The 26,711-nt window shown below is 51.0% G+C and overlaps 1 protein-coding gene across 1 annotated transcript in view; it reads right to left on the bottom strand.

The window, feature by feature from the left end:
• PACSIN1 (protein kinase C and casein kinase substrate in neurons 1) overlaps positions 1–25,697 on the bottom strand; it is a 70,286-nt gene extending 44,589 nt beyond the window's left edge. The window contains exon 1 of the mRNA XM_003278816.4: positions 25,419–25,697. The gene's annotated coding sequence lies outside the window, so the exon portion shown is untranslated. The remainder of the gene's footprint in view (positions 1–25,418) is intronic.
• Between the last annotated feature and the right edge of the window lie 1,014 nt (positions 25,698–26,711).

Raw genomic sequence — 26,711 nt, 5'->3', positions numbered from 1 at the left:
CCAGGAGGTGGAGGTTGCGATGAGCAGAAATTGTGTCGCTGCACTCCAGCCTGGGCAACAGAGTGAGATTCTGTCTCAAAAAAAAAAAAAAAAAAAAAAGAATTATGGCCTCCAGCTCCATCCATGTTGCTGCAAAGGACACGATTTTACTCTTTTTTATGGTTGCACAGTATTCCACAGTGAGATACCATCTCACACCAGTCAGAATGGCTATTATAAAGGTCAAAAAAGAACAGATGCAGGCAAGGCTGCAGACAAAAGGGAACACATATACACTGTTGGTGGGAATGTAAATGATTTCAGCCACTATGGAGAGCAGTTTAGAAATTTCTCAAAGAACTGAAAACAGAATTACCATTTGACCCGCAATCCCATTACTGGGGTATATACCCAGAGAAAAACAAATCATTCTACCAAAAAGAACATGCACTTGTATGTTCATCTCTACACTAGTCACAATAGCAAAAAAAGGGAATCAACGTGGTGGATTAAAGAAAATGTGGGGGCCAGGCGCTGTGGCTCACATCTGTAATCCCAGCACTTTGGGAGGCTGAGGCGGGTGGATCGCCTGAGGTCAGAACTTCAAGACTAGCCTGGTCAACATGGTGAAACCCCGTCTCTACTAAATATACAAAAATTAGCTGGGCGTGGTGGTGGGTGCCTGTAATCCCAGCTACTCGGGAGGCTGAGGCAGGAGAATCACTTGAATCCGGGAGGCAGAGGTTGCAGTGAGCCGAGATCGCGTCGTTGCACTCCAGCGTGGGCAACAAGAGCGAAATTTCACCTCAAAAAAAAAAAAAGAAAACAAAATGTGGTGCATTTACACCATGGAGCACACAGCCCTCTCCTCTTATACGTGGTGTTCCAAGGAGCACTTCCCAGCAGCGACCCTCCTGCACACAAGTCTCCAAGTCAGAACCTAATCTACCCCAGTTGGTGTCAGGACTGATTCTAAGAAGCAGCCTCTGAACACTGGGACCCAGAAGCTGGGTTGCCCACTCTTGCTGGTGCTAGGAGAGCTGGCACCCAGCAGGTAGCAGGGAAAGGACCGCACTGCAGGGACAAGAGCTCCCGAATTGGAGAGGCTGGGGAGTGGTAATTAATTATAAAGCCTGTGGAAGGAGATGGCTGTGCTGGGGCCCGCTTGCACTAGAGAAAGGCAACGCAAGGCTGAGTGTGACTCATCACTAATTTAAGGCCAAGTGAGAAAGCCAAGGGCCTCCTTAGCAGCAAATAGATCCTCCTCTCCTGCAGCTGGAGGACAGGAAAAAGCTGAGGAGCGGGCTCAGGGCGCAGTTATGAGTGGAGCATAAAACAGAAGAAGTTCAATGCTCAGACCACAATGAGTCAGCTGTGTCAAGGTCAGAACCTGCTTGGGAAAGAGTGAGGTGCAGAAGTGACCCCTGGCAAGCACTCCCCCTGCTCGAAGACTATGCAGAGGATCAGGGGCTGGCCCAAGGGCGGGGGTGGGACATCAAGTGGGATAAAGGAGAGTCAATCCCATAATAGGAGAATTAACACCCTGGCAAGAGGGCCTTAACGTGCTGCTTGGAGAAAACGAAAGCCCACAGTAGAAGCAGAAACGCCAGGGCTGCCGTGTCAGGCAGCGGAAGAAAGGATCCAAAGGCCTGGAGAAGGGGGCATGCTTGGGTTTCTGCCATGTCTGGCCAGAAACCCACTCACTATCTGTCTTCTGCAGGAAGGCCGGGCAGGCACCTCATTTGCCAGGGCCAATGGGAAAGCCCCTAAGAAGCCCAGGTGAATGTCCTCTGAAGACCTGCTAGTTGGAGCTGCAGTTACAGAACTGGGTGCCCTGACAACAGTGTGGATGACAGGATCCCGAAGGAAGAGGCCAGGTGGCGGCGCTTGGTCATCAGAAGGGCAGGCTCAGGAGTCATGAGGTGGAGGCAGTTACCACTGCTAGCAGCTGGGTCAGAGCTGCCGGACCCGCCAAGCCATGGAAATGGTTCATAGACTCCTGTCCCAGGGCAAGCCAGATGGACAGCCAACAAGGACACTGCCCACTGGATGCAATCAAAAGAGTCCAAGAGCTGGGCATGGTGGCTGACACCTGTAATCCCGGCACTTTGGGAGGCCTAAGTGGGAGGATCCCTTGAGCCTAGGAGTTTGAGATCAGCCTGGGCAACATAGGGAGACCCTGTCTCTACAAAAAAAAAAAAAAGGTTTTAAATCAGCCAGGTGTGGTGATGCATGCCTGTTGTCCCAGCTACTCAAGAGGCTGGGGCAGGAGGCTCACTTGAACCCGGAGGTCGAGGCTGCCATCAGTGAGCCCTGATCACACTACTGTACTCCAGCCTGGGTGACAGAGTGAGACCCTGTCTCCAAAAAAAAAAACAAAAAAGAGAGAACATCCAAGGCTTGATGATGGGGGTTGAGGGCAGCAACCCAGTGAAAAGTCCTGATCCTTTGAGAAGTTTCCAGACCTGAGTAAGGTTTCAGATCCAACTGACTGAAGGAGAGACCAGGTCCCCAGAAGGAAGTACCCTGCAACCCCAGAATCAGCACATGTGATGATGATTCCATCAGTCCCTCCTAAGAAGGGCTTACACGCCTTTTACGTGAGTAACCATATGTGGGAGAAAGATGAATACTCGGGCATTTCAAAGACTATCAGACATAGGGTCCACATGGACATTGGTCTGGGGACCCAAAGAGGCATTATGACCCCCTGTTAGGGCGGAAGCATATGGGGACAGGTGATGAGTGGAGTCCTGGCCCAGCTTCGGCTCACAGGGAGTCCAGTGGATTCACATGACATCCAGTGGTGGTCTCGCTGGTCCCTGAGCGTGTAACTGGAATAGACACACATTGCAGAACCCCCACACTGGTGCTTTGGCCTGCGGGGCAAGAGCTACTATGATAGCTCTTGGAAGCCTCTGAAACTGTCTGCCTCTGAAACTACCTGCCATCGAAGGAGGTGTGGCTGTGGGTTTTCGACGTGGGGGCCTGCCGGTCTCACTGTACACCACACCACCCAGCACTGCTGCCGGATGGGGTGATGCAACAGCCTTTTGGATGCAGCTAACCAAGAGCTCTACTGTACAGGATGGTGGCTGTAATTCATGACAATGTGCTGTATTGTTGAGCATTGCTACAAGAATAGATTTTAAGTGTTCTCACCATAAAAATATGTGAGGTCATGCATATGTTAATTAGCTTGATTTAGCCATTCCACAATTTCAAAACATCACGTTGCACACCATAAAAATACACTTTTTTTTTTTTTTTGAGACAAACTCTCACTCTATCACCCAGGCTGGTGTGCAGTGGCACCATCTTGGCTCACTACAACCTCCACCTCCCTGGCTCAAGCGATCCCCCTGCCTCAGCCCCCTAAGTAGCTGGAACTACAGGGGCATGCCACCACACCTGGCTAATTTTCGTATTTTTAGTAGAGACAGGGTTTCACCATGTTGCCCAGGCTGGTCTCGAACTTCTGGGCTCAAGTGATCTGCCTGCCTCGGCCTCCCAAAGTATTAGGATTACGGGTGTGAGCCACTGTGCACAGCCAATATAGACAATTTTTATTTGTCACTTTAAAAAATAATAGGCCAGGTGAGGTGGCTCACGTCTGTAATCCCAGCATTTTGGGAGGCAAAGGAGGGAGGATTGCTTGAGCCCAGGAGCTCAAGACCAGCCTGGGCAACAAATCAATCAATCAAATAAATAATAATAAAAAGATGCAGATCAGCTTGGAGCTGATCTCCTGCAAGGATGGTGAGCTGTCTTCTGGAACATGGCACACACTCTAATGACTACTGTATGGTGCTGAGTCCCTAATGGGACTAGAATACATGCATCTAAGAGCTACGGGGTAGAAGTAGGAGCAGCCCCACTCACCACCACACCCAGGGACAACTCTGGGCACTGCAAGTTTAGAAATTCTGGTTCCCAAAGGGGAAATAGTTCCACCAAGAGACAGCAAGAGTCACATTAAACTTTCAGCTATAACTGCCACCACTTCCCTTCAGGTCCCTTGTGGCAAGAAACCAGCAGGGAAAAAGAAACAACAGCACGGAGTCACCATCCTGGCAGGAATAACTGGCCCTGATCATCCACAGGGGCCTTCTGTAAAAGCCTCACACTGTATGGCAAGGGGCAGGGAAGAATAATAGCCTTGGCAGCCAGATAATTCCCTGGGACATTTCTTGGTGCTCCCTTGCCTGGTATTGATGGGAAATGGGCAAGGGCAATGGTCAGGGTCTGAGGAGAGCAGGATGGCCAGAGACTCAGACTCCCTCAGACATGAGGGGCCAGGTCCCCTCACAAGGGAAGCCACCTACACCAACAGAGGTGCTAGCCAAGGTCAGGGTCATTGAAGAGGGAGATTGCAAGTGTCTGTTGTGGCCCAGAGTCCTGCTGCAGCAGCAGGACTGTCGCTCATCTCACTGACCTTCTCCTTATAAGCCTCCCCAGGAAAAGAGACCAACCAGGACCCTGAAGAAGCTGTTCCCAGGTGGGATGAATTATTATAAGGGCTCAGATTTCCAAGTAGCATGAGGGGCAGGCTGCAGTGGATGCTGTAGGTTTGCCACCTCCCCAGGGTGAGGTCACTTTTGACCCCAGCTGTTGGGAGTGTTGCCTGCTCATGGTCCACGGCTGAGTCCCTCTCTGGGCATTGCCCTTGGCTGAAGGGAGCCACCTCGCCCAAGGTTATGCCTTCTCCCCAGAGACAGCTTGTGCCCAGTGACTGGTCAATGCGGAGGTGCAAAGCCCTGGCCCCTTGTCTTAATATGGTATGATGTTTACCCCAGCTTCAGGGTTCCACGTGGGGTCAGCTGAGGCCTCTACTGTGACTTCTCCTTCAGCCCAGTCCTCCATCCTTCAATCCTGTTGATTCCGAGAGCAACCTCCTGCATCCAAACCTCCTGCATCCAAACCTTCAGCTCAGACTATTTTTCCAGAGACTAGACCTACGCCAACTACACAGTGGTGGAGAAGGGCAAACCACTCAGCCCACCAGAGCTCGGGGGACGCTCACAGACAGAGCACTGAGCGCCAAACAGCACATTCCACGTGATTCCATGTCTGTGAAGTTCCATAACAGGCAAACCTGATCCTGACAGTCAGGAGAGTGGTTACCAAGGGCAGACATTAACTGGGAAGGGGCAGGAGGGAACCTTCTGGGATGCGGGAAGTATTCTGTATCTTGTTCTGTGTAGTGGCTCATGTTCACTAACGTGCACTTTGTACTTTAATTAATTAACTGATTGATTGAGACAGGGTCTCACTCCACCACCCAGGCTGGAGTGCAGTGGTGCAATCATAGCTCACTGCAGCCTTGACTTCCCTGGGCTCAGCTGATCCTCCCACCTCAGCCTCCTAAGCAGCTGGGATTACAGGCATGCACGACCACGCTCAGCTAATTTTTTTTTTTGGTAGAGACGGGTTTTCGCCATGTTGCCCACGCTGGTCTCAAACTCCTGAGTTCAAGTAAGTTGGCTGCCTCAGCCTCCCAAAGTGCTGGGATTATAGGTGTGAGCCACCACACCCAACTATATGTCAATTTAAAACAGGCCTCAGCCCAGTTAAATCAGAAAATTTTAATGTGCAGCCAGGGTCCAGAAGACCCTAGGCTAGGGTCTGCTGAAGTGGGGAAGAGGCACTGTCCCAACATGCAGAGCAACTGCACCAAGGCTCCAAGGCAGGAGGAAAGAGAGGGGCCCACGGAGGGCAGCCCTGCAGGGGTGACAGGGGTAGGGGTGGGAACAGAGTGGCCCAGGTGTGTTGTGCCCATAGAGCTTAGGGGAGGGAGGAAGAGGACCAGCGACGGCAATGTCACCTTTTTGCTGTCTGGCCTTGGGACATCACTTTCCCTGTCTGGACTCCAGTGTCCTCCCTGCTAGTGCAGCACTGGACTGAAATGGGAGGCGGGAGGGGCAGGATGTAGTCGAATCCCAGTTCCATACCCCGTGCCCTCCAGGCCCCGTTCAAACCTCAGTCCTGCCCTAGCTGGCAACTTACCTGGCCCCCTTCCTGTTTTCTCATCTGCAAAGCGGGGTTGATGGCACCTACTTCACCCGGTGCCTGTGAGAACTGCATTGGAGACAAATATTTTACAACACCTCCTCCTCCCTCCCTCTCAGCTGACAGCTGTGCTCTGAGAAAAAGGGAGGCACCTAGAGACACTGTGGCCCCAAACCCACCTCAGCCCACCCCTAGGCCCTGCCTCCCTCCCCCTGAGTTCCCAGGCCCCCTGTCCCTCCACCCCTCACCCCCTAGTCTGGGCACTCCTGCTGCAGGGCTGGGATGTGCTCTTCCCTCTCTCGAATGATCGCTTTTCCCTCACATGAGACTCTTTCCCATGCAGAGAGAATCATGCTGTTGTTTCTCTCATCTAAGAGACAGTCGAAAGGGCCCTGTAGACCGCCCAGTGCCCCCCATGTTGCGGGCCCATGTGTCTCCTCCCTCTGGTGGCAGAGGACACTCCTGGAAAGGCCTGTGCATCCTCTCCATCTCCACTCCCTCCGAAGCCTTTCCAGTTGGCCTCTGGCCCTCACCAGCCACCGCTGACCCCCATGGCCAGTCTCCAGTCCTCCTCCTTGGCAGCATGCTGTCCGCCTCCGGGCTCCTCAGACACCACACTCCCATTCTGTCACAGCTCTGTCTCCCTGGGTGGCCCTCACATGGCCAGGGCTCAGGTCTGGGGCCTCTTCTCTTCTCCACTCATGTCTCCTCCCTCTGGGATCTCATCGGGGCAGTGGCCTTAGATCCCCCTGAACCCCAGCCTCACAAATCCACCCGCCTCCTCAACGGCCCCACTTGGATGTGGGACAGGCCAACTTAACATGTCCCCAGATGACTGCCCCCTAGCCTGCTCCAGCGCTGGCCTTCGCCATCTCAGGACACAACACCACTGTTCACCCAAGAACTCAGGAATCTCCCTCACCCCACACCCCGCTGACTCTCCCTTCAAAATATACCCAGAATCCAGCCACCTCTCACCTGTCGGCCACAGATGCCAGGGTCTGCCCCCAGCCCCCTCTCCCACCCGGAGGGCTACATGGCCCCCTAATGAGCCCCCCTGCTTCCACCCTCGCCCCCTACTGTCTATCTGCCAGACAGCAGCTGCAGTCATTCTTTTTAAACATAAATAATGTCACTAAAGTTGCTACACAACCCCCCACTGCTAAATTTGACTGGCCTTTTTTAAAAATGAAAAATAAAAACATAAATGTAATTTCGACACATTACACCCCTGCTGAAACCCTCCAGTGAGTGACTCACCAATCTGAGAACAGGATCGCCGTGCCTCCGGGCCCCAACCTGTTGACTCATCCTCAACTCCAACCACTCCCCACGCCTCACTCCACTCCAGACCCCCTGTGCTTCCTCTTCCCTGAGTTGGGGCTAGCACCTGCGGCTTCCTGTCCCGAGATGCTCCTCCCTTGACATCTGCAGGGCGCATTTCCTTTGCTTTAAGTCTGATTCATGATCCTGACCCCCACTTTTGCCCCATCCAGAACAGCCAGCCCATGCCCCTCACCCCTTACTTAAACCCTCACCCCTGCTTTATTTTTCCTTTGTAACACTTATCAATTCCTCATATATATGTGTCAGTATGTGGATATATATATATTTTAATTAATAGATTTTATTTTTTAGAGCAGTTTTAGGCTCCTAGAAAAATTGACCAGAAAGTACAGAGAGTTCCCATACACCCCCTTCCACTCATAGTATCCACCCTTACTGTCCATACTGTGCGTCTCTGTGGTACATTTGCTAGCACTGATGAACCTACATTGACACATCATTATCACCCAGAGTCCATAGTTTACATTAGGGTTCACTCTCGGTGGTGTATATTCTATAGGTTTTGACTCATGTTGATGACATGTATCTACCATTGTAGTATCATACAGAAAAGTTGCCCTGCCCTAAAATTCCTCTGTGCTTTCTACCTATTTACCTCTCCCTGCCCCACCCCAATCTCTGATAACTACTGATCTTTTTACTATCTCCATAGTTTTTCCTTTTCCAGAATGTTATCTAGTTGGAATCATACAGTGTGTGGCCTTTTCATATTGGCTTCTTTCACTCAGTAAAATGCATTTAAGGTTCTTCCTTGCCTTTTCATGGCTTGATAGCTCATTTATTTTGAACACTGAATAATATTCCATTGCCAGGATGTGCCACAGTTTATATAACCACTTGCCTATTGAAGGACATCTTGATTGCTTTTAAATGTTGGCAATGAAATGTCTTGACATTCACAGGACACAGCAGCATGTTAAAGGCCCTGATGAGGCCTACCCTAAAGAGCACCCTTTACCTGGGTTGAACCCAAAAGTAAATTTCCCAAATTTGACCATGGACAATCTGTCCAGGTGCTACCTCCCACCTCCTGGGTGCCACAGGAGCTCATACTAGGAGGACAAGAACCCTCTCTCAGCTGGGACAGCCCATAAAGTCCTTGAAGGGGCTGAGCGTGGTGGCTAACACCTGTAATCCCAACACTTTGGGAAGCCGAGGCAGGTGGATCACCTGAGGCTGGGAGTTCGAGACCAGCCTGACCAACATGCAGAAACCCCATCTCTACTAAAAATACAAAATTAGCCGGGCATGGTGGCATATGCCTGTAATCCCAGCTACTCAGGAGGCCGAGGCAGGAGAATCACTTGAACCCGGGAGGCGGAGGTTGCAGTGAGCCAAGATTGCACCATTGCACTCCAGCCTGGGCAACAAGAGTGAAGCTCTGTCTCAAAAACAAAAAAAAAGTCCTTGAAGGAGAGAGACTGTGGCTAAGAGCCACAGAGCCGGGCACCAGAAACCACGTAAAGGGAGCGGTGGAGTTTGGAGGTTTGGAGCACATGCGCCCAGCTGGGGTGAGGACCCCTAGAGGAGCAGTAGGAACTGAACTGGGACCCAATTCTGGTGCCCACCGGCTACGTGGGCCTGCGCAAGCCAGTCCCCTCCTCTGTCCTGCAGCATTACTGTAAGATGAAGGGACTGGGCAAGGTTGGTCCTACATCCCAAGGTCCTTTGTCCAGAGCTTCAGAGGCTATTGGATGGGACCTTAGGTTGACTTCTAGAATTCAAAAATCTGGGCCGGGCATGGTGGCTCACACCTGTAATCCCAGCACTTTGGGAGGCCAAGGTGGGCAGATCACTCGAGCCCAGGAGTTCGAGATCAGCCTGGATAACATGGCAAAACTCCATATCTACCAAAAATAGAAAACATTAGCCAGGCATGGTTGCTCACGCCTGTAGTCCCAGCTACTTGGGTGGCTGAGGTGGGAGGATCACTTGAGCCCAGGAAGTTGAGGCTGCAGTGAGCCATGATCGTGCCACTGCACTCCAGCCTGGGCACCAAGAGTGAGACCTTGTTTCCAAAAAAAAAAAAAAAGTTAAACATGGAGTTGGCTGGGCGCGGTGGCTCACATCTGTAATCCCAGCACTTTGGGAAGCCAAAGTGGGCAGACCACCTGAGGTCAGGAGTTCAAGACCAGCCTGGCCAACATGGCGAAACCCCGTCTCTACTAAAAAATACAAAAATTAGCTGGGCCTGGTGGCAGGCGCCTGTAATCCCAGCTACTCGGGAGGCTGAGGTAGGGAGAACTGATTGAACCCAGGAGGTGGGGAAGGTTGCAGTGAGCCGATATCATGCCATCACATTGCAGCCTGGGCAACAGAGTGAGACTCTGTCTCAAAAAACAAACAAAAACAAAAACATAGAGTTACCATATGACCCAGCAATTCTACTCCTAGGTATATATCCAAGAGAAATGAAAACATATGTTCACACAAAAACATTCATATAAATGTTCTTAGAAGCATTATTCATAAAAACCCAAAAAAGTGGAAACAACTCAAATGTCCATTAATGGATGAGTGGATAAACAAAATGTAGTATATTCATACAATGGAATATGATTCAGCCATAAAAGGAATGCAGTAGTTACATGCTACAAAGGGGGATGAACCTTAAAAACATTATACTAAGTGAAAGAAGCCAAGGCTGGGCGCGGTGGCTCACACCTGTAATCCCAGCACTTTGGGAGGCTGAGGTGGGCAGATCACCTGAGGTCGGGAGTTCGAGACCAGCCTGACTAACATGGAGAAACCCCGTCTCTACTAAAAACACAAAATTAGCCAGGCATGGTGGCTGGCGCCTGTAATCCCAGCTACTCAGGAGGCTGAGGCAGGAGAATCGCTTGAATCCAAGAGGCAGAGGTTGCGGTGAGCCGAGGTCACGCCATTGCACTCCAGCCTGGGCAACAAGAGTGAAACTCCATCTCAAAACAAAAAACAAAAAAAGAAGCCCATCACAAAAGGCTTGTATGATTCAATTTATATGAATCTTCCAGAATAAGCAAATTTATAGAGACAGAAGGTTGTTTGATGGTTTCCAGAGCTGAGGGAGGGGGAATGGGGAAGTAGCTGTTAATGGATATGGAGTTTCTTTTTGGAGTTACGGAATATTCTGGAATTAGATAGTGGTTACCCAACTTTGTAAATATAATAAAAGCCACTGACGTGTACATTTGAAAACAGTAAATATTATGGTATATGAATCGTATTTCAATAAAAAATGTGTTTATATAAAAGATCCGCAGCTCCTTGGAGAGCTGGCTGAGTCCATCTCTGAGGAACGTGGAACATCTTCACACCAGAAAGCAAGGTATTTTCTTTTTTCTTTTTTCTTTTTTTTTTTTTTTAGACAGAGTCTCGCTCTGTCGCCCAGGCTGGAGTGCAGTGGCGTGATCTCGGCTTACTGCAAGCTCCGCCTCCCGGGTTCACGCCATTCTCTTGCCTCAGCCTCCCTAGTAGCTGGGACTACAGGCGCCCGCCACCACGCCCAGCTAATTTTTTGTATTTTTAGTAGAGAAGGGGTTTCATCGTGGTCTCAATCTCCTGACCTCGTGATCCGCCCACCTCGGCCTCCCAAAGTGCTGGGATTACAGCCGTGAGCCACCATGCCTGGCCAAGCAAGGGCATTTTCAAAGACCCGTGTGAACGTATGAAAAAGATGTCAGAGGCCGGGCGCAGTGGCTTGTCCATGTAATCCCAGCACTTTGGGAAGCCAAGGAGGCTGGATCACTTGAGATCAGGAGTTTGAGATCAGCCTGGCCAACATGGTGAAATCCCATCTAAAGATACTAAAGATACAAAAATTAGCCAGGCATGGTGATGCACGCCTATAGTCCCAGCTACGCGGGTAGCTGAGGCAGAAGAATCACTTGAACCCCAGGAGGTGGAGGTTGCAGTGAGCCGAGATCATGCCACTGCACTCCAGCCTGGGCAACAGAGTGAGACCTTGTCTAAAAAAAAAAGAGTCCATTTGAAGAAGTTCCCACTGGCCAAAGATGAGATAATTTGAGCATTACTGAGAATAATGATTGCAAGTGCTAAAACACATCAAATTTATAAAAATCCATAATGATAATGAAAACTAAATTCTAAAAAAAAAAAAAAGAAGAAGAAAAAGTCTGCTAGTAACCACATACCTGCAAGAACGTGGACCACTGGGATTCTGCACACACTGCTTTGTGTAGGTGTGATTTGGTACAAGCACTCCGGAAAACAGTTTCACATTATCTATAAGGTTAAAGATCACATACCCTATGACCTAGTGATTCCATTCCTTTGCATAAACCCTGGAGAACTGCATGCATATGTTTACCTGGGGATATGTATAGAGCAGAAACTTTTTTATCTTATCCCTTCATGGAAGCCAGGAGAACTTTTCATAGTAGACACAAATCAGAAAAAAACCCTGATGTCTGTAAACAGACTGGACAAGTATATCATGGTTTATTCACATATTAGAAACTATTATATATAATGAAAAATGAGCCAGGTACAGTGGCTCATGCCTGTAATCCCAGCACTTTGGGAGGCCGAGGTGGGTGGATCACCTGAGGTCAGGAGTTCGAGACCAGCCTGGCCAACATGGTGAAACCCCATCTCCATTAAAAATACAAAAATTAGCTGGGTGTGGTGGCATGCGCCTGTGGTCCCAGCTACTATGGAGGCTGAGGCAGGAAAATCACTTGAGCCCAGAGGCGGAGGTCACAGTGAGCTGAGATTGCACCACTGCACTCCAGCCTGGGCGACAGAGCAAGACTTTGTCTCAAAAAGTAATAATAATAATAAAATTAAAAACAAAATAAAAAAGAACAGACTTTAATGAATACATAATTCATTACTTAAAATTCAAAAAAACCAAGTGTGGTGGCTCCTGCCTGTAATCCCAGCACTTTGAGAGGCTGAAGCAGGAGGATCACTTGAGCCCAGGAGTTCAAGTCCAGCCTGGGCAACACAGGGAATCCCCATCTCTCTAAAAAATAAAATAAAATAAAAATAAATTTAAAAGGTAGCTGGGCATGGTGGTGCACTCCTGTGGTCCCAGCTTCTCAGAACGCTGAGGTGGGAGGATTGCTTGAGCCCAGGAGGTTGAGCCCAAACGGGCCAAGATCACGCCATTGCACTCCAGCCTGAGCAAGACCCTGTCTCAAAAAAGAAAGAAGAAAAAGAAAGAAAGAAAGAAAGAAAGAAAGAAAGAAAGAAAGAAAGAAAGAAAGAAAGATCAGAAAATTCAAAAAGAAACAGAACTCTTTGGTTTTGGATGCATACTTACGTGGTAAAACCAAAAACAAAGCAGTGAATAACCCTAACTATTTAGAATGGTGGGTTCCAGTGGGGGAGGGAGGGGCTTGTGATAGGAAAAGGTCTGAGGGGGTCCTTTGGTGCTGTGGCAATGTTCTGATTTTTTTTACCTACATGATGGAGACATTGGCTTTATATTAAATTTGTTAAAATGTTGCTATGGTTTGAGTGCGTCCCCTCCAAAACACATGTTGAAATCTGATTCCCAATGTGGCTGTGTTGGGAGGTAGGGCCTAGTGAGAGGTGTTTGGATTTTGGGGCACTGCCCTCATGACTAGGTTAATGCCACCTTGCTGGAGCGCTGTGGGAATGGATTAGTTCCCACGAGAGCAGGCTGTTACAAAGTGAGCCCAGCCTCTCATCTGTGTCTCTTTCGCACTTGACCACTTGTCGCTCTGGCACCTGCTCCTGCCGTATTAGAATACAGCCAGGTGGTCCTCACCAGAGGCCAAGCAGACCCGGCGCCATGCTGCTTGGACTTCTCAGCCTCCAGAATTGTGAGCCAAATAAGCTCCTTGTCCTTTTAATTTACCTGGGCTCAGGTATTCTGTTATAGCAACACAAAAAAGACTAAGACAAATATACAAATGTACAACTTATTTTATATGTGTTTATATTTTTTTAAAGGAAAAAATATTCACTGGTCACCATTGGAGGTTGCTACAGCACCAACTTATTTCTTTAAAAATGGATAAATAGGCTGAGCGTGGTGGCTCACACCTGTAATCCCAGCACTTTGGGAGGCCAAGGCAGGAGGATCACAAGGTCAGGAGGTCGAGACCAGCCTGACCAACATAGTGAAACCCCATCTTTACTAAAAATACAAAAATTAGCCAGGTGTGGTGGCGCGTGCCTGCAATCCCAGCTACTCAGGAGCCTGAGGCAGGAGAATCACTTGAACCCGGGAGGTGGAGGTTGAAGTGAGCCGAGATCATGCCACTGCACTCCAGCCTGGGTGACAGAGCAAGACTCCATCGCAAAAAAAAAAAAAAAGAAAAGATAAATAGGCTCCGCGTGGTGGCTCATGCTTGTAATCCCAGCACTTTGGGAGGCCGAGGAGGGTGGATCACGAGGTCAAGAGTTCAAGACCACCCTGGCCAACATAGTGAAACCCCATCTCTACTAAAAATACAAAAAATTAGCCGGGCACGGTGGCACGTGCCTATAGTCCCAGCTACTTGGGAGGCTGAGGCAGGAGAATCGCTGGACCCTGGGAGCTGGAGGTTGCAGTGAGCCAAGATAACGCCACTGTGCTCCAGCCTGGGTGACAAAACGAGACTTTGTCTCAAAAAAAAAAAAAAAAGGATAAAGGGGCCGGGCATAGTGGCTCATGCCTGTAATCCCAGCACTTTGGGAGGCTGAGGTGGGAGCATTGCTTGAGCCCAGGAGTTCAAGACCAGCCTGGGCAACATGGGAAGATCCTGTCTCTACAAAAAAAAAAAAATGGCTAGGCTTGGTGGCACACAGCTGTAGTCCCAGCTACTGGGGAGGCTGAGTTGGGAGGATTGCTCAAGCCCAGGAGGTTGAGGCTGCAATAAGCCAATATCATGCCACTGCACTCCAGCCTGGGTAACAGAGTGAGACCCTGTCTCAAAAAGCAAACAAACAAAAAAATGATAAAGTGAAGGAATGGAACCTTTATCCTCCAGTATGCACCGTGTTTCAGAATAACAAAATAGGTGAAGAGGAATAGTTCTTTGTAGAAGTCTAGCTCATAAATGCAAACAAAACGATCAAATTAGAAAAAAAATAACCATCTGGAGAGGAGAAAATATGATGGAAATCGGACTTGTGCTTGCAGTAAAGATGAGATGGCCAGAGCCCTTAGGAGTCCTCATCTTTCTGTGCCCCTGGTCCCCCAGCTGTTGCAGGGAGTGCCTGTTCCCTGCAGACCACAGCACCCCAGCAGGCCACACCCACAGTGAGATGGACATGATTTCCTTTTTCTTTCTTTCTTTCTTCTCTTTCTTTCTTTCTTTCTTCTTTTTCTTTTTCTTTTGTTTTTAATACAGACAGCATCTCCCTATGTTGCCCAAGTTGGTCTTGAACTCCTGGACTCAAGCGATCCTCCCGCTTTGGCCTCCTAAAGTGCTGGGATTACAGGCATGAGCCACCATGCCCGGCCTGGACATGCTTATTTGCATATGTTTCGCATACAAAATTCACACAAAGATTCCCGAAGTTCTGCCGAGAGAGGCACAGTCCCTCAGTGCAGCCCCTGGAGGAAGCCCTCAGGGCTGAGGTTTGGAACAGAGTGCTGGCCTCCTCTGCCACAGCCCAAATGAGCAATGGTCAGAGAGGCCTGAGGGCCAGGGAACGAGGGCGTCCTAAGGAGAGAAGGGAAATCCCGAGCTGACACAGGCCTGGAGTACCCACCCCCGAACTACTGCCTCATAGATGCCCATTACCAAGGCAGTCCTGAGGGGTGCCCTCTCCACCCTTACATTCCTCAGGTGGCAATTTTGTGATTTGGTTGCTCCCTGTCAGGATTGTCTTGGCCCTGTTTGGCAGGAAAGAAGGAAGTCCCCTGTGATTTGCCACCCGCCCCTGGCCCTGTCCAGGGGCCCCCAAGCCGAGCCAAGCCAGCTTTGCAGCTTACCAGGCCAGCTGGTGCAAGGGGGAGGGGCCACCAACACCCAGGCCATGCTGGGGCTGGCAGAACGGCCCACCCAGCTGTCAGGGCCAATGACAAGGGGCTGGCAAGGGGGCAGAGGCAGGGATCCTGGGCCCTGTAGGGTAGGGGAGGCCTCCTATCAGAGGTGCCCCATCTGGGGCAGGGCCAAGTGGGGCAGGTGAGATGGTGGCCAGTCATCCAACACCTGGGGAGCAGGCAGCAGTGGCAGCCCAGTGTCTGATGGAGCTGATGATAGAGGTGACACCAGATATCCTGCTGGTGGAGGGGGGAGGGAGTGTGGGGAAGGCTGGGGAAGGGGCTGCAGGAAGCAGGAGAGCCAAATTCAGCCCCGTGCTTTCGAATCCCAGCTCTATCACACGCTTGCTGAGAGATCTCGGCTGGGAGCTGCAAGTCCCTCTGCAGCCTCAGCTTACCCATCTGAAGATGGGGTGCTGTGACGGCGAAGGGGAGCCTGGCACAGTGCTAGCACATAGTTCATGCTCAACAGACATGGTGTTGTCATTATGGAAGCTGGGACTCCTGAGGGCTCAGTAGGGGTAACCACGGTGGTGGCAGCTAAATACTGGGCAGATCCACCAACTGACAACTCCAGGGACAAGGACAAAGTGTGTGTCATTCACTGCTGAATGGCCCGGCGCCTAGTTCAGCACACAGCACACCACACGCAATACATATTCACTTAACATTCAAAAGGATGAACGCGTGAGAGTAAAACTACAAACCAGCAGCCACTAAGACGATTTGCCAACTAACCAGAGGATCCCGTGTAAGAATCTGAGCTTAAATATAACCCCTTCCTGGCTGTGCAACCTCAAGCAAGTCATTTCAGCCCTAAGAACCTCAGCTTCCTCCTCTAGGAAATGGGAATAATGATCATTAATAAATACCATCCCCACAGGCTTGTGGCAAGGCTCAAAGCAGAAATGGATTTGGAAGTAGAGGGGGTACTGCCAGTGTCGTTCTATCAGGTGGGGTACCCATCTCTCAGCAGCTGTGGGTGCTGGCTGCTAACAGCTCACAGCTGCCTCCTTCCCCTGAGAGCTGCCCTCGGCTTACAGGAGCTGCCTCACCTGGAGATGCAGGGGGAGGCTAGGCCCTTCCCTGGGAGCAGCTTGCAGACAATGACCACCCGCTAAGGGGCTACAAAGGCCTGGCCTCTTGTCTGGAGGAAGGTAACCCTGTGAGACTTGCTGTTCACGATCTAGAGCTCTCCGTGGGATCCTAGCTGTAAGCACATCTTTTCCCGCTCTAATATGAGCATGCATGCAATAAATCATTTGCCCGGGAATCCTTGTCTCAGCTCTGCTTCTAGAAGACCAGACCTGAGACAGGAAATATTTTGTAAACAATGACACACTAGGCACAAATATGCGTTTAAAAAAATTTTTTTTTTAATTTTAGGAAACATTGAAAGTAGAGGAGCTAGCAATGTGAGAGGAGGAGGCAGTCAGCTCTGTGGGCAGGGGTGAGGGACAGGGGAAGTCCAGTCATGCTGCTCTGCCCCCACCCAAACCCTGCCTTCATGGAACGCTTGGACAGGTAAAGGAGACAGACAAGAAACCAACAAGAGCATAATGTCAGGGATCAGTGCTATGAAGATGATAAAGTAGAATCAGGGGATGGGGGACAACGGGCTGTTTTTGATGAGGTGGTCTGGGAGGCCTCTCTGAGGGGGTGATGTAGGTGGAGATGTGAACATCATGAGCCATGCAGGCCTTTGGGGAAGAGAATTCCAGGCATAGGGAATAGGAGTGCAAAGGCCCTGGGGCAGGGTGTTTGATGGGTCCAAGAAATGACCTGGGGATCAGTGAGGCTAGGATGTAAGAGAGAAGGTCTGAGGTATTGGGCAGCCGGATCACATAGGGCCTTGTAGGCTATTATAGGGCTTTTTTTTTTTTTCTGAGACAGAGTCTTGCTCTGTCGCCCAGGCCAGAGTGCAGTGATATGATCTCAGCTCACCGCAACCTCCACCTCCCAGATTTGAAGGATTCTCCTGCCTCAGGCTCCCGAGTAGCTGGGACTACAGGTATGTGCCATCGCGCCTGGCTAATTTTTGTAATTTTAGTACAGATGGGGTTTCACCATGTTGGCCAGGCTGGTCTCAAACCCCTGACCTCAGGTGATCCACCCACCTCGGCCTCCCAAAGTGCTGGGATTACAGGTGTGAGCCACAGCATCTAGCCTGTTATAGGATTCTGGGCTTTATTCTGAATGGGAGGGGAGTCATTGAAGAGCTTTAGCAGAGGAAGGATGTTATCTGATTTAAGTTTTAAAGGACCTTTGGCTGGTGAGGCAAGGACGGGGCAGGAAGACTAGGTAGAGGCTGCTGCAAACATCTAGGAGAGAATAGTGGAGGCTGAGAAGGGAAGGCAGCAATGGAGGTGATAAGAAGTGGGTGGATTCTGGGTGTTTTGAATGTAGAATTGAAGGACTTGTTGATGACTAGATGAGGTGTCAGAGACAGACAAATGCAACTCCCAATTTACAGAGAGGACAGAAGAACATACTAAATAACACCACAGGGATGCAATCAACAAAATCCAGTCTGCAGGAAACACAGCAGGACAAACCACCTGCTTTTTCCCATAGATAAACTGCAAAAGAATAAGAAAAGATGGAGAGGAGAACTGTGGATTCAAAGAGACTAAGACATATCAACCAATCACAATGTGTGAACCTTACCTGGAACTTGATTTAAACAAACTATTTAAAAAACAAAAAGACATGTCTGAGACAATAGGGAATGTGAATACTAAGTGAATATTTGACTATATAAAGGAATTAATACTTCTTAGGTGTAATAATGGTATTGTGATTACATTAGAAAAAGTCCTTATCTTTTAGAGAAATATCTTGATTGAGAGGAGACTGGACATGTGTTGGTATCTGTTGATGCTAAGACATGGAGTATATGACTGTTATATGACATTTTCTCTACCTCTGTAAATGCTTATAATGTTTCACAATAAAAAGTGTGCAAATAAAAGAAGAGGAAACAGAATCCAAGGGAGGGGGTTGAGTGGCCCTAGGCCCCTCAGTGAGTCAGTGTCAGGGCCAGGACCTCAGCCTGGACCCCCAACCCCCAGCCCTCCAGCCCTACCTTGGCTGCCCCTCTTGTCCTCAGTGGCTGGTCAAGGCTAGACCCCGGGAACCGAGTGATGAAATGTGTGACCTCAGGGAAGGCCCAGATTGGGCAGAGTGGGGCTGAGGGATGCAGGGTCTTTGCCAGGCCCTGCAAGGAGAAGCAGCCCTGGGCCACCTGTCCCACTAGGTCCAATGAGGCTGATCATTTAAAATGCCCTGCAGCAGCAATCCAAGCTGGCTGCCCCACCAGCCTCACGGCCCATGTCCTCCCTCGTGTTCCTATGCTGATTTCCTCCCCAGCCCGAGCCCACCACTCACATTCCAGCCTTTGCATCTTTGTCCCTGCTGTCACTCTGCTGTCACCACCCCCTGCCCCCGACCCCATCTCTGGATCTGACCATCCTTTCCTTCCAGGTCTGCCTTCTGCAGAAGACAACCCTCCTTCAGTCTTCCAGAACACACTTGCCTCCGGTCTCTGAGACAAGAGATTATCCCTATTCCTCGACGACAGGTGCTGAGGCACAGAGGCTCACAAGCACAGCTTCTGGAGCCAGACTGCATGGCTGTGAATCCGGCTCAGCCACTTACTCACTGTGTAACCTCAGGCAAGTTACTTAACTTCAGTTGCCCCATCTGTAAAATGGGGATAACCCCATGAGGTTACTAAGAGGACTAAATGAGTTATAAATATGGATAAATAAAAGAGTGCCTGGCACATGTCAGGGATCCCTGGCCCCTCCTTTGTGCCCCTACAAGACTCCCCAGGGCTACGCAACCACCACTTTGCCAGATACCCCACTTCTCCCATACTCCTTCTGCAGCCCTCCTGATACCCAGATGTTACCTTACCTTACCCCCTTTCCCATCCTGCCAGGTTTCAGGCACCACAAGTCTGGAGGATGGAGAGGGGAAATAAGCCCATGAGGGGACCAGTTAGGAACCAGCCACAAATAAAAACTCTCCAAACACACGTGGCAGCATGTGACTCAAATGCCATCAGATTAAGGGGAACAGAGTTTATGTGCTCATTTTTTTAGCTTTCTAAGAAAAAAATTTCCAGTATCATCAAGTGCAGTTTTAATTTTTTTCTTTAGGAGTAATGATATTTGTTTATAAAATGCAAACAGCACAGAATGGCTGAAACAAAGAGGACGCATTCTCCCTCCATCCCAGCAATAGGCCTCCCCCCAGAGGTAAGCTCTAATCACAATCAGGTATGCAGCCTTCTACACATTGTTATGTAAATATGAACACAGAGGAACATATGTACATGTGCTTTAAAAATTGCATCATACTACACACATTGTTCTACAAAGCTACTTGCTTTAACTTATTAGTACTTTGTGACCATATTTACACACTGGTAATAAGCTCCGCCCCGTCTTGTCTTAGTGTCCCCAAGCACCTAAAGTGGTGCCTGGCAGGCAGCGACATTCAGAGATCCGTTGACTAAATCCCAGAACGAACAACTGCCTGAAATCACAGCGTACAAAGAGGTCTTGACTTTGTCACTGGTCCTCCTGACAGACATCTAGCTTCGCTACACTGACTGTCTCTGCCCAGCTAATCTTTGCACACTGCTCAGAGTGTACCTGCGGGATAAGTCCCAAAAAGTGGAATTGCCAAGTCAAAACTGTGACCGCTGTTGCCAAAAACACAGCGCTAACGTATGCTCCCCAACTGACGTGAGAGTTCCAGTTTCCCACGCCCTCTGCCAAATGAGAGCTTTCTTAGGATGAGGACTTTTATTTCTTAAATGGATTAACCCTTTTTAGTGATTCCACCCTTGATCACCACATCTCCCTTTGTCTCACTTGCATAAACGAGAAAACTATTGTTTTATTATTTCTCAGCAGCACCAAGGAGCCAAAATCCATAAATAAGGGGCTACTTTCTAGCCAGTATAGAAAGTTAACAGATGGGAAATTTGGAACAGCTCACCTGTTTCTAAAAATGGATGTGTTAACGTTTTAAAACTGTCAACTTCAAACAAGTATCTATTGATTCTTCCCCCACACTCAAGAAGAGAAAATTCTCACCCTCTCTTTCCACTCCTCCCTATCCCAGCCTACAGTGGCCACATTTAGTCAATAAAAATTCAGGGCCAGACGCGGTGGCTCATGCCTGTAATCTCAGCACTTTGCAAGGCTGAGGCGGGCAGATCACTTGAGTTCAGGAGTTTGAGACCAGCCTGGCCAACATGGCGAAAGCTCATCTCTACTAAAAATACAAAAATTAGCTGGGTGTGGTGGCAGGCACCTGCAATCCCAGCTACTCAGGAGGCTGAGGCAGGAGAATTGCTTGAACCTGGGAGGCAGAGGTTGCAATGAGCCTAGATTGCAGCCTTGCACTCAAGCCTGGGCGACAAGAGCAAAACTCCATCTCAAAAATAAATAAATAAATAAAAATAAAATAAAATAAAAATTCAGGACACCTAGTTAAATCTGAATTTCAGATCAATGACAAATACAGTTTTTTATTAAAAATATGTCCTATGCAATGTTTGGGACATACTTAGACTAAAAAACAACAAAAACACATTTGTTGTTTTTCTGAAATTTAAAATTACCTGAGTATCCTGCATTTTATATAGAAAGACTACCCTAGCCCCTACCCAGCATTTTAATATCAAGTTATTTTTAGCCTGGACAACAGAGTAAGACCCCATCTCTACAATAAAATTGAAAAATTAGCCAGGCATGGTAGCACTCAGCTACTCAGGAGACTGAGGTGGGAGGATCCCTTGGGCCCGGGAGGTCAAGGCTGCAGCGAGCTATGATGGTGTCACTCACTCCAGCCTGGGTGACACAGCAAGACCCTGCCTCTAAAAAGAAAATAATAATAACAATATCTAGTGATGTTAAAATAATAGCCAAGGTAGGCCGGGCATGGTGGCTCACGCCTGTAATCCCAGCACTTTGGGAGGCCAAGGCGGGTGGATCACGAGGTCAGGAGTTCAATACCAGCCTGGACAAGATGGTGAAACCCTGTCTCTACTAAAAATACAAAAATTAGCCGGGCGTGGTGGTGAGCGCCTGTAATCCCAGCTACTCAGGAGGCTGAGGCAGAGAATTGCTTGAACCCGGGAGGCAGAGGTTGCAGTGAGCCGAGATCGTGCCACTGCACTCCAGCCTGGGCCACAGAGTGAGACTCCGTCTCAAAAAATAATAATAATAATAATAGCCAAGGCCTCCCCTGCCCTCCCAGTTTTCAGGTATCCTGCAGCCCCTCACACCCAAGGTTGAGGTCTTCAGAGGCAGCACCCAGGGGAGGGTGGAGGGGAGCCCCTGACCCCAGTCTCCAGCCCAGCCCTCCCCTCCAAGCCACCCTGTCCCTGGCTGGAAACCAGCCACAAGGTGTCCACAGCAGGTGGGTCTGAAGTGGCTAATGGGTTTTCTTCATTTGGCTTTCCAGTACATTCTAAATTGCTCCCCACAGACACGCTCCCTTTCTGGAAACGGCACCAGCAACTTCCCTGGCATTAGAGGTCCTGTCTCTCCAGAGCCAGCTGAGGCCAGGCTCCAGTTGATCTTGTCCCTTCAGCCCACCTCTGGGTTCCTCCCAACCCATCTTTCCTGGTGATGAACACTATCTGTTGCCCCAGGGGGTGGGTGCTGTCAGCAGGCGACCTCAGTGGGCAGATGCTTCAGGGACTGCTGCTACCACAGAGCCGCCTGCCGGAAGGCATGCCCAAACCCAGTGCCTGATGGGCACAGGATGCTGGGGTCTAGGGCCTGAATCTCACAAGCAAATGCGCATGAACTGAAAGGCCACTCTAGCCCCAGGGCACCCTGTTGCCTGTTGGGACTACATCAGAGTCCACTTCCCCTTCATCCAATCCCACTTCCTTCCCTGCTTTCCACAGTGAAGCTCCGGGACCCCTCCTCTACCTGCCTGCCAATCCTCACGGCTACTTCCTGGGACCCTGACCTGCCCCCCAAGTCCCCAGCCCAGACCTCCCCTCCAGTCCATCCTGCCCCTGGCTGGAAACCAGCTATGAAGTGCCCATGGTGGGTGGGTCTGATGTGGCTAATGGGCTTCCTTCATTCGGCTTTCCAGTATATTCTAAATTGCCCACAGCAAACCTATATTACTTTGGTAATAAGAAAAAATAATAAAAGCTATTTTTCTTTAAGAAAAATGTAAAACCAAACCAAGCAGCATCCTTCTTATCTGGTATACCCACTCCTCCCCCAACCCCTCCATCTGGTTCCCCAGGGAGGGTCCCCCAGATCAGTGAATGCCCCCCACCCCTAATGTCCTCTCCTGTCCCTTCTGTCCTTCCAGACCTGCAGCCAGTTTCACTTCTCCAGGGAAGGCTTCTCATTCTTGCTGTAGGGATACCTGCAAACTTCTGAATGGGTCCCTCATCTCCTAATGGGAGAAGAATGCAAAATATGTCCTGATATTGGTGAGGAGAGAAAGTAGATGATGGGACCAACAGTCACTCACTCACTCCACAAGCCAGAGCTGGGTCTACTCTGTGCCAGGCCATGGGGCCACTGGAAATAGCACATAGACTCTGCCCCTACAGACCCCACAGCCCAGCAGGGAGAGGACACTGCATGATGGCAGGGTTCCCAGGGGAGGCAGCCAGGCTGTGGGGAGGGGATCACGGGTGGGGCTCCCAGCCCAAGCTGGGGAAGCTTCTGGAGGGAAAAGGAGTCTCAGTGGACTCCCGAGGGTGAGAGGTTTGGGTGGGAAGGAAGAGGGAGAGGAGGAGACAGGAACAGCCTGTGCAAAGGCCTGCAGGTGACAGAAGCCCCACTTGCTTGAGGAACTGAAAGCAGCTCAGGGCAGCCAGGGGGCAGAGGGAGGGCAAGAAGGGAGAGTCAGCCTGGGTGTGGGAATGGTGGCAGAGCCACGTCAGGGAGACTGCATGGCTGTCAAATAGCAACGCGGGCCACTGTGGAATGAATGAATGATTGAATGACTGAATGTGAACTCTGGGAAATAGCTGGCAACCTGAGGGAGGGGGTTGAGTCCCCTCTTGGGCTTTCCCTCTATTCCCCAGGACCAAAGAGCTACGCAAACCAGACAGTTCTCTTTAGGCCCCTCCTAAGCCTGGAAATCTTGATGTCCTTCATAGACACAGGCCTGTGGCTAGGCCAGAACCCTTGTTGGCAGCCTCTTCCTGTGGAGTGGGTTTGCTCCTCCACACACTAGGGTCATGAGACCCCTGAGAGCTTGCTATGAAGACCCTAGAGGCCGAGGAAGGCCAGGCTTGGGCCTTCCCAGCTTCCCTGATGTTGACCTGGATTTTCCCAAGGGCTGGGACAGAGGCAGAGACTTTGGTCTAAAGTTGGCATCCCAGGAAGAAAGTGCCAACCCAGCGGCCTGAGGAGAGCCAGACCTTCACATCAGGCCTTCCCTCAAGCCAGGACCAGGCCTGGACACTCAAACCAGGGGCCCATAAGACCCTCTGGAGCCAGCAGGTTGCAACACTATCTCCAAAAGGCATAGCTGCCCATCAACTCCAGGCTTAGGAAGGGCCTAGCCGGGCATGGTAGCTCAGGCCTGTAATCCTAGCACTTTGGGAGGCCAAGGTGAGCAGATCACCTGAGGTTGGGAGTTCGAGACCAGCCTGACCAACAAGGAGAAACCCCGTCTCTACTAAAAATATAAAATTAGCCAGGCGTGGTGATGCATGCCTGTAATTCCAGCTACTCGGGAGGCTGAGGCAGGAGAATCGCTTGAACCTGGGAGGCAGAGGTTGTGGTGAGCTGAGACTGTGCCATTGCACTCCAGCCTGGGCAACAAGAGTGAAACTCTCTCTCTCAAAAAAAAAGCAAGGGCCTACTAAAGAGAACCACCTGGGTTGAGTGGCTCTTTGGTCCTGGAGAATACAGAGAAAGCCCAAGTGGGGGCTCGACCCCCTCCCTCAGGTTGCCAGCTATTTCCCAGAGTTCACATTCATTCATTCAATAAGTCATTCATTCCACAAATTACTTGGTGCCAAACCCTGCTTTGGTGCAGGGGCAATGACAGAGATGAATCAGATTCCCAGCCTGAAGGTACTTCTGGTCTAGAAGGAGATGAACAAGACAAATAACCCAGCCACAAGGCAGTCCAAGAACATAGGGCAGGGGGCGAGGATCTCACCTGGGGTATCAGGGAAGCTGCTGGAGGGGGTGGCTTGAGAGTGATGATTTGGACTTGTGATAGAAAGGCCAGGATGGAGGATGGAAGAAAAATCACTGACAGTCCTGTTTGCACCCCAGCTGTGCCAGGGGCTGGGGCAATATGGGTTATTTATGGTTGTGCCTAGAAATAAGCGGCCATATGTGTCACTGCCTATGTGGTGCAGAGCTGTGCTGTTGTGGGTAGGGGCAGCTGGGGCTTGAAGCTGGGTCTGGCCAAGCTCCCAGGTTTGCCACCACGTCTCCTACACCCTGATGACCCTTTAACCTTTTCACAGCCTCTTGTAAGGTGAAAATAAGGGGCAGAGACAGCTCTAACAGGCAGCAAGTGGCCTGGGGCTTGCAGGGGAGGGCAGTGCCCAGCAGCCCATGGCTTCTCTATCTGCGGGTCTTTTAGCATCATCGCCTCCTTCTTGCCTCCTCCCCCCTCCCCGCTCCCATCCCAGCTGTGGGGGAAGGGGTAGGGGACAGAAGGAAATACCTTTAACCATAAGCCAGACAGGCATCAGCTGCTGTGTTTCTCCCCAGCCCACTCTGATCCATAAATAGCCTATGCACCAAGCTGCCACCAGCCCACCCACCCCTTCTGGTAGCAGTCCAGAGACCCGGACCGCCCGGGCCCAGGCCCCAACTTCCCAAGGAACCTATTTCCGGCCCTTTTCCTGGGGTAAGGGCCTCCGTTGCCGGCTCGCTCCCCCAAGGGACCCAGCGCAGGGCATCCTGGCACTGCCTGGGTGATGCCCGCGAACTCCGTCCCCTGAAGGCATCCCTGGACGCGCACCCGCTTCTCTCCAGGCAACTGCCCAACCCTGCCCGGGCTCTGGCCCAGGGAGATGTCAGTCCCGGCGCCCACTTCCAACACGCACTCCCTAACTGGACACCCGCACACACAACCCCCCCGCCCTCTATTCAAGGGCCAGACCCCCTACCTGGGAGCAGGAGCGCCGGGCACCATCGGCGGCGCCTCGGGGCGAAGCGGTACGTCTGGGCCCGGCCTCAAGCCCGGCCGACTTCCCGGGGGAGGAGGGGGCTGGCGCTGCCGCCGCCACCGCGTCGCTCTGGGATCTCGCCGGGGCTGCGGGAAGGAGGAAGGTCAGAGCCGAGGCGGAGTGGGGGGAAGGATGAGGAGGAGGCGTGCACAGAGCAGCGCAGATTAGAGAGGCATTTTTAGCGAGCCAATGGTAGCGCGGGCAGGGCGGCGCGGTGGCTGCGCAGGTGGACGCGCCGCGGCTGCCGGGGAGGCAGCAACCAGTTTGGCAGGCGCCGGGGGTGGCGGGTGGCGGGTGGCGGGTGGCGGGTGGCGGGTGGGGTCAGGCTCCCCGCTGCTTCAGCCGACCCCTGCCCCAGCAGTCTTGCCTGGCTCCCTTTTCCGGGGGCTGCCCGCGGCTCCGCGCGTGCCAGGAGCCCTCCCGTGCGCCCTCCTCCCCAGCCCTCCCAGCTGGCGCGCTCGGAGCCCGGGATGTTGCTCCCTGCCTCTCTCCCCATCTCCCCATCGCCTTGGCCTTTCCTCCTCTTCCAAGCCTCGGCGTCCCTTGGTGCGTGCGGGTGCCTGTGTGGTGGGTGTGTTGAAGATGTGCGTGTGAGCTGACTTGGGAGCGACACCCTCTGCACCACCGCCCCACTGATGCCCACCCCTGCCCGCAGCTTCTGCCCTGTGACCCCATGGGGCAGGGTCGCTAACCCTCATGTCCTAGTTCCAGCAGGACCGGCTGTCGCCAGAGCAAACTCCAGGCCATGTCGTTGGAGCTCTCTAGGGGGCTTGGGGCCTAACAGGGGACCCTCAACGGCCTTCACTCTTCCGAACTTGAGCCCTGAATGCTGCCTGGAGCCTGGACGCTGCAGGGAAGAGCGGGGCACATACCTATTGAAGACCTGTTCTGTATCAGGCACTGATGAGGGGCTGGGCTGCAGCAGAGGACAGAACAGACCAAAACTCTGCCATCTCATAGTTCACATGTGTGAGGGAAGATAGATACTCAATATCAGCAGCTAAGAGTGTTTTGTTTCGTTTTTGTTGTTGTTGTTGTTTTGTTTTGTTTTGAGACGGAGTTTCACTCTTGTTGCCCAGGCTGGAGTGCAATGGCACGATCTTGGCTCACCGCAACCTCCGCCTCCCGGGTTCAAGCGATTCTCCTGCCTCAGCCTTCCGAGTAGCTGGGATTACAGGCACGAGTCACCACACCCAGCTCATTTTGTATATTTAGTAGAGATAGGGTTTCTCC

This window comes from Nomascus leucogenys, chromosome 22a (genome assembly GCF_006542625.1).
Source record: "Nomascus leucogenys isolate Asia chromosome 22a, Asia_NLE_v1, whole genome shotgun sequence".
NCBI lineage: Eukaryota > Metazoa > Chordata > Mammalia > Primates > Hylobatidae > Nomascus > Nomascus leucogenys.
This window is presented reverse-complemented; position numbering and strand designations above follow the sequence as displayed.